The sequence below is a fragment of the Triticum dicoccoides genome, chromosome 1B, assembly GCF_002162155.2.
Source record: "Triticum dicoccoides isolate Atlit2015 ecotype Zavitan chromosome 1B, WEW_v2.0, whole genome shotgun sequence".
In the NCBI taxonomy this organism is placed as follows: Eukaryota; Viridiplantae; Streptophyta; class Magnoliopsida; order Poales; family Poaceae; genus Triticum; species Triticum dicoccoides.
Genome location: NC_041381.1, coordinates 553,087,220 through 553,095,930, shown reverse-complemented (window position 1 = coordinate 553,095,930; position 8,711 = coordinate 553,087,220).

Sequence of the window (8,711 nt, the reverse complement as noted above, 5' to 3'; positions counted from 1 at the left end):
AGCCTAGTGCTTGCCTAAGTTTGAAAAATCCTATCGAGTGGTGAGCGACCCTCCCACTCGGGGGCTTAGCTGCAACTCAGTGCTCGCCTATGTTTGAAAAATCCTACCGAGTGGTGAGCGACCCTCCCACTCAGGGGCTTAGTTGCAGCCCAGTGCTCGCCTAAGTTTGCAAAATCCTACCGAGTGAGGAGCAACCCTCCCGCTCGGGGGCTTAGCTGCAGCCCAATGCTCGCCTAAATTTGAAAAATCCTACCGAGTGGTGAGCGTACCTCCCACTCGGGGGCTTAGCTGCATCCCAGTGCTTGCCTAAGTTTGAAAAATCTTACCGAGTGGTGAATGAGGCTGTAGGTGGCCCACATCCTCCCCCCCCCCCACACCCGGGGGCTGCACCGTCAAGAAGAAGGACGAGATTGTGTGCACCCAACGATTGGCCCCTGTTGATAACAGGAACGTCAAGACCATTGCTGAGTCCCTCGCTAATGAGTTGATCAATACTACCAAGGGCTCATCAACAGGTCGACTGCTGACCCTTCTTCAGCACCTGCATTAAACAGTGAGAAACCGACCCAAGCGAAGAACAGACATCACTCGAAGGAAAACCCAACATATTCAAAGATAAATCCAGAGTTTCCTAACTGCAGATTAAAAGTACTCGGGCACCAGACCCGAAGGAGTTTTAATGGTTACAAAATCACCTGGCATCCCGAGGCGAATAAAAGTGAAGCATAAAGTTTTTTCAATCACTCGTCGGGAGAAGAACTGGCCGGGTCGCAGAAGCTATCGAGGTCAATGCTGTCAGCAATGCGTGTGGCTGCCTCGAGGAAGGTGTCCATGAAGTCCTCGAAATAATGCTTCTTAGTATTCGCCACCTTGAGGGCCGCCAGCTTCTCGTCTTTAGCCTCCTTGCAGTGCACGCGAACAAGGGACAAGGCGACGTCGGCGCCACAACGGGCAGAAGACTTCTTCCACTCTTGCACTCGGTCAGAAATTTGGTTGAGTCGAGTCATCAGTGACTCAAGGCTTTGAGGAAGTTCTGCCTGAGGCCAGAGTTCGGCGTCCGCTCGGGCCATCGCGGCCTTCAGCCGAGCCAGATAGTTGATTGCACTGTCCAAGCGTGATTCCAGCCGAAGCAAGTTCATCGCAACTTCATCTTTCATGGGACAGTTGATGGGGTCGAGACCTGTCTCGACCCGTCCAGTTTCAGCTTCAAAGTCCTGACAGAGTTCTGTTCCATCACAACAAACAATGAGTTGACGGTATTGCAAATCTCAGTCGACGACAGTTATCTAACTGAACAGTCATACCTTCAAGCTTCAAGACAAGCTTTGCCGCGAGTTGTTCCCAATGGGACTCTAGTTTGCCTGTCTTGGCCCTGAGACCGTCGACTTCAGTGGTCAGCTTCTCATTGTCCTTCCTCAGTTGCTCGACCTCCTGATTGGCGTCCGAGACAGCAGTCTTCAGCTTCGCGTTCTCCTCCTCTAATTTGCCGACTGAAGCTAGTTTCTGGTCTGCAAGCTTCGTCTTCTCGCGTGCCTCCTTCTGAGCGGCTGCCAGATCCAGGTCCTTCTGCTCCAAAGCCTCCTTCATCCTGTCTAAAGAAAAAACACTCTTCAGACGAGACTGAAGTTGGCGGTTTTCACAACGCACATCTGATTATGTGAAGTCACTTGGCTCTAAGAGATTGAATGAAAAGCAGTGGAAAATCTACTAAGCAGATGGTCGAATGGTTACCTCCCATGATAGCGGTCTCTTCCTGGGCAGTCTTCAGATTCTTCTTGGCAAGTTCAAGGTCAAGTTCAACGCTGATATGCTTCTTATTTAACTCAGAAAGACGAGCTCCAAGATCGCAAGACCTCTACAATCAGCAAAAGTGCCATGTCAGTCGACAGAAATAAAATACAATCGACGGAGAAAAGCTACTCTAAGACTACTGTCGAATCAAATATCCAACAAGTAGTCTCAGGGACTACACCCAGTGGGTTCACTTAGCGTGCCCCCACTGGTTCAGGTCAATACTCAGCAGGTTCTGCTCAGCGTGAGTTCAAAAAAAGGAGAGATACATTCTAAGACCTCAGTCGACTGCCAGCAGTCGACCGTGGTCTCGGGGACTACACCCAATGGGTGCACGTAGCGTGTCCCCACTGGTTTAGATCAATACTCAGCAGGGTCTGCCCAGCATGAGTTTAGACAGTTTTCTAAGATCTACTGAAGTCGAGTGGAATGGAAATTTTCAAAGTTGTAAGCAAAGAAACACCCCAATGGGTGATCAGATACAAGATGACATTCGATAGTTCAGTCGGAGTCTTGCTAACCTGAACATTGGCCTGAAGGGTAGTACTGGTGTTGTAAGCCACTTGGCTGGCCTCGTGCACCACCTTCACCTGCTCCATGACAAGGTTCACCTGGCGCATAGCTTCCCTAGCGGCACTCGGTGAGTCATCCGGAGTCTGATACGCAGCGAAAAGTGATGGCTGCAAAGCAGCCAAGGTAGTCACTGGGTCGGAGGCGTGGAGTTGCACTGGAGTAGCAGGAGTCTGTGCAGTCGAACCCGCTGGACAATCAGTCGTCAGCGGGCTAGCGAATGTGACGCTGGTCCGAACAGGCTCTCCGGAGCGTTCAACCACCGCCTCGAGCGCCAGCGTCGACTGAGGAATCTGAACCTTAAGCCTCCTCCTGCTAGCACTCCCACTCCTCCTCTTCCTCTCCTGTAGAGGCGCTTCTTCTCCGTCATCGGGGAGCACAACAACTTCTTGTGGAACTGCGGAAAAGGAGAAAATGTCAAAAACTCTATCTATTGACAGTCGACACGATTCAACGAAGCTTGGCTGATCAGACTTACCGACTCGTGAGGTGGTCTCTTCGTCTCCTGGCGCCTTGTCAATGTCCATGTCAGTGGCAGCAGAGGTGGGGCTGGAATGACACATGAGTCAGTGGGTCAACACAAAAAAGTATTCAGTCGACTGACCAAAAACGCAAGCGGGATACTCACCCCGAAGCGACAGGGATGTCCATCTTGATCCGTGGTAGTGTCTTCCGGGCTTTGGGAGGAGCAACTTTAGGCTACTTGGCCACCTTCTCCGTTGGCTCCGGAGTCGACGTCTGAGTGCGCTTCTGGGCAATGGCACTTGGAGCCACGCTTTTCCCTTGAACGCCAGACGGATCATGTTGCTGTTTGGATCGATGTTCAGAGCGCGGCGGTGAGTCGACCTCTTCCTCCTCGTCTGATTCCTCACTCTCCTCCTCCTCCTCTTCTTCCGGGGACTCCCACTCGCCACTCTCCTCCGCACTGCCCTCCCCCTCCTGCCCATGCACCAAAGTTTGTTCGCCGTTGGGCATTGAATGCATCTCAGTGAATACCTGCAAAGCAAATGGATCGAAGCAAGAGTCAGCCAACATCAAGTACAGTCAGAACGCGAGCAGAAATAGTCGGAACAGAGAATGTACCTTGTCGGGTGGGTTGTCATCACCGAAAGGGGCGACTCGCCTAGATCCTCTAGGGTTGTCTTGGTTGATGACAACCCTAGAGGATCTAGAGGAGTTGACAAATGCGGCTAGGTACGTGATGGTGCTGGGGGAGAAGTGGTGGAGTTGTGCACCAAAGAAGTTCAAAAACCCACGAAAGAAAGGGTGCGGAGGGAGCGAGAAACCCCAGTCGACGTGGGTGGCAAGCAGGACACACTCACCCGGTCGAGGTTGTGGTTCCGTCTCCCCCTTCGGCAGCCTCGCCGCTCCCTTGGGAATCAGCCCGGACTCCTCCAGTTCGGCCAGATCCTCCTGTCGGACCGAAAAACGGATCCAATCGCCTTGGATCCAGCCCGGCGGCAGCCCCGAGCGCGACGATGATCCGCGGCCTTGTTTCTTGCCCTTCGCCGCCCCCGTCACCTTCTTGGCGCGCTCTAGCGCCGTCGTCTTGTCCTTCACCATGGCGAGAGCGCGGCAGTGTCGGTAACTGAGGCGTTGGGCACGGCAGAGAAACGAAGAAGAAAGAGGAAGAAGCAGGCGTGCACAGTGCAAGCGCCCTGGCCCCATCGCCTTATAAAGGGTTGCTTCCGAGTGACTGACGCGTGGGGCCGAGCAATCCCATCAAATCCTGCTACAGTTGCGCGCAGCGTACGTGGCGAAAAAGGCGACGCGGTGATCGAGGCATCGCTACTTATCCGGACCGCCCTTTTCGGCGCCCTCCAGCCCGCGCGCTCCCTCGAAATTTCGTATCCCGCGAAATGCGGGATTCGCTGCAGACAATCGCGCCCAAGATCTCGCGCTCCAACACAGCACTCGACGCATGAGGTCACCAGTTCAATCGACATCTCTCTGAATGGATCATGGTGACGGAGTCGACACCGAAATACCGACACAGGCATTCAGATTTCCAGAAAGCACTCGCGAAGGCCCGAAGCTCGGAGCAGGTTCAACTTTAGCCTACTTTCCACTCGCACCTTAATCCATTCGGGGGCTACTGACGAGGATACAGACCTGGAGTGGGGTCATATGGCCTATACGTCCTACCCAGGGTCACTACCCCAGAAGGTAAAAAGACCAAGAGTCAACAGAAGAACACTAGTCAAGTACGTCGAGTGCAATCCACTCAAAGATCACATCACTCGACGGTCACCCCCTACCGTCACTCGACCATATGAGGAGTCACTCGACTATATCAAAGATCAGGAGTCAGAAGAGCACGCAACGGCTGGACATTCACTTCTTAGTCTTTATGAGCATTAAGAGTAATTAAGGCTGGCGTTATCAGTAACGCCCCTACTTTATGTACATTAAACCACTTGTAATGGAGGCGGGCTGGGGTCCTGGCGCACTCTATATAAGCCACCCCTCTCCTCTGGGACAAGGGTTCGCACCCCCGGTAATTCAACACACACAATCCAATCGACCGCCTCCGGGCACCGAGACGTAGGGCTATTACTTCCTCCGAGAAGGGCTTGAACTTGTAAACCTCATGTGTACATCTTCGCCATAGCTAAGATCTTGCCCCTCCATACCTACCCCCCTTTCTACTGCCAGTCTTAGGACCACGACAGATACCTCTCAGATACACGGAGTGAAAAATCCTAATCTCGATCTATGCCAACTCAACAAACATCTTCGGAGACACCTGTAGAGAATCTTTATAATCACGCAGTTATGTTGTGACGTTTGATAGCACACAAGGTGTTCTTCCGGTATTCGAGAGTTGCATAATAGCATAGTTAGAGGAACATGTATAAGTCATGAAGAAAGCAATAGCAATAAAATTTAACGATCATAATGCTAAGCTAACCGATGGGTCTTGTCCATCACATCATTCTCTAATGATGTGATCCCGTTCATCAAATGACAACACACGTCTATGGTCAGGAAACATAACCATCTTTGATTAACGAGCTAGTCAAGTAGAGACATACTAGGGACACTATGTTTTGTCTATGTAATCACACATGTACTAAGTTTCTGGCTAATACAATTCTAGCATGAATAATAAACATTTATCATGATATAAGGAAATATAAATAACAACTTTATTATTGCCTCTAGGGCATATTTCCTTCAGGCAGTCCAGGTTGCCGGTAGCTGGTGATCAACTTGGGCAAGAGGACCCTGCATGTAGTATGGTTCAATGTCAAACACTGGCTCTTCCTGCTCGCTCTCAATTATCATATTGTGCAAGATGACATAACAAGTCATGATCTCCCAGATTTGATCTTTCGACCAGGTCTGAGCATGGTACTGGACAACAGCAAATCGAGATTGGAGCACACCAAATGCCCGCTCGACATCTTCCTGCAAGCCTCCTGAACATTGGCAAAGTGGAACTTCTTGCCTCCTGGCACAACGTTTGAGATAGTCTTCACAAATGTCGACCATCTTGGATAGATGCCATTAGCTAGGTAGTACCCCTTGTTGTAGTGCCGCCCATTGACCTCGAAGTTCACCGGAGGAGAATAACCTTCAACAAAGTTGGCAAAGACAGGGGAGCACTGCAGGACGTTGATGTCATTGTGAGTTCCTGGCATCCCAAAGAAAGAGTGCCAAATCCAGGGGTCCTATGTGGCCACTTCCTCAAGTACCACACTGCAATCACCTTTGGCGCCTTTGTACATCCTCTGCCAAGCAAATGGACAGTTCTTCCATTTCCAATGCATGGAGTCGATGCTTCGCATCCCATAAAATCCTCTTGCTGCATTCTGTGCTAGGATCCGAGCAGTGTCTTCAGCATTGGGTGATCGCAAGTATTGCGGTCCAAACACGACCACCACTGCCCTGCAGAACTTGTAGAAACACTCGATGGTCGTGGACTCGGCCATGCGCCCATAGTCGTCGAGTGAATCACCGGGAGCTCCGTATGCAAGCATCCTCATAGTTGTCATGCACTTCTAGATTGAGGTGAATCAAGTGTGCCGGTGCAATCCTTCTTGCACTTGAAGTAGCTGTCGAACTCCCAGATGGAATTCACAATCCTGAGGAAAAGCTTTCGGCTCATCCAATAATGGCGCTGAAATATTTTCTCTCCGTGCAATGGAGCGTCGACGAAGTCAGAGTAGAGCATGCAGTAGACTTCCAAATGATGTCGGTTCTTTGCTTTCACCCGCCCCTGGTGCCGAGCCACCTCACCGCGGCTTTTCATTGCTCGCGAGCAGGCCGGCGAGGGGGGCGAGGACCATGAGATGCTCCTCCTCCTGGAAGGCGGCTTGGACTTCCTCCTCTAGCAATGCCGGCAGCGCCTCCTCGTCGTCCGATTCCATCGCCGGGTCGGGCAGACAAATCACCGAACACCTTGCGGGCGTGGTGGGCGCACACCTGCCGATACGCTGCCCTGCATGGTCGGAACGCTGGAAAAATCGTCCGGACGGTGGTGGAGAGGTTTCCGCGGCGAAACCTCTTCTCTTTTTGGTGGGGAATGACCTATCTAGCTGTGGTGGGCGGCGCCGGGATCGGCAGGGTGGAGGCCGAGCGCGCGGGGGGTGGGAGGCGAATCTGGACGATTGGCTTGACTTTTCGCCTGACTGTGTGGCCTAGGTATGTTCTTCCCTTCCGTCGGAGCCCCCGAGCGCCCACAATGCGTCGGGTTTGGCCTGCGATCGCCGGGCCCAAAATCGGGCCGAGCCGGTCGATTTCGGCATCTTGGGGACGCGACTGGGACGTTTTTTCAGCGCCGGCGCGTAAAAAATCGCCGGGGGAGAGGGGAGAGGGGGTCTGTTGAGGGCGTGGTCTGTCACGCAAGAGCCAGATTACCTCAGCCTCCGGATGTCACATAGGCTACATCACGCCGACAACTCTTCCATCGGTCATCAAATAATCACGTGAAACGAAAGTCACAATCACTATTTTTTTTCGTGGATAGATCACACATGCAACTGGACTTGGCCAACAATTCAAGAAAATGAAAATTATTCCCTCCGTCTCAAAATGTAAGACGTTTCTTTGACACTATCATAGTATCAAAAACATCTTACATTTCAGGACATCGATGTTCTATATACTATCACAGTCACCCCTGTCGCTAGTGCATGTCTTATTTTTGTGTGCATCGATGACATCGATATTATTTTGCCTCGATTGTGACCATCCCAGTTAAACTTCTTTTTGACCAAGCGTCACAATTATATATGTGTACAAAATGAGAAAGTATTAGGACAAACCAAGGGCCAGTTAAACTAGCCACGGAGATAAAGTCATTGTCCTAACCTTGCCAAAAGCCAACAGTTAATTAATGTTCTGTGTTTAACGCGACGGCCAGATATTGATGAGCCAATTGATATGTCTCTACAGCCACCCTCTGTATCTACTTCCTCCGTCTCGGTTTATAGGGCGTGCGCGTAGTTTTAGGTCATCGATTTGACTAACTAAATATGAGTTACATGTCATCAAAATTATATCATTAGATTTTTAAGCGGATGTAGTTTTTAAACATATATTTTTCATCGAATATAATACATGTTTAGCTAGTTAAATTGTCAACCTAGAACGACGCGCATGCCTTATAAACAGAGACGGAGGGAGTATTGCTAGATCCACCAAATGGACATATATTTTAGAAAATGCATCCTTACGCCCGTGCTGAAGATTTCTAGTGGTATTAATTGAAGGCCTCGTTTTATTTCTACGGAGAAGGGGCCTCATAATTTGAAGACCTCTTTGATTGTGGGATTTCATAGATGCGAGAATAGAAAAACACTTGATTTGAATGTCATATACTCCTCAATCCTATATGATTAGCAGCAAAGAGTGTTTGACATGCCACAAGAAACTAAAGTATTTGACCTAGAAATTTGGGTGGATGGAACAATATTCTCGAGAATATAGTGGAAATAAATCCTAAGGTAACCTCCTAAATATTTCAATCCCGCAATCAAAACGACCCTATATGAAACGTTTCTATGGATTTAAATCCTCCCAAAATTATGTGAAATCCCTTTGAAACAAATAATTCATTTTTTTGTGGCCGACAAACCACTTTGATCCCTTATGTTAAAAGGAACGAAGAATAATACAATGTTTGTTTACATATAGTTCAAATTATTGTGTAGATACTACATACAAATTTGGCTTCACCAGAGACCATGGTGGTTATATGGTGTATGTGTGTAGGAGGAGGGGGTTGAACGAAGAAAATCCCTCTAAACAATTAAGAAAAATTGAGTTAGCAACTATAACACTTACTTTGTTTAGCTCCACATCATTTCCATGGGTGCAGAACATGACATATAACCGCGGAAGTG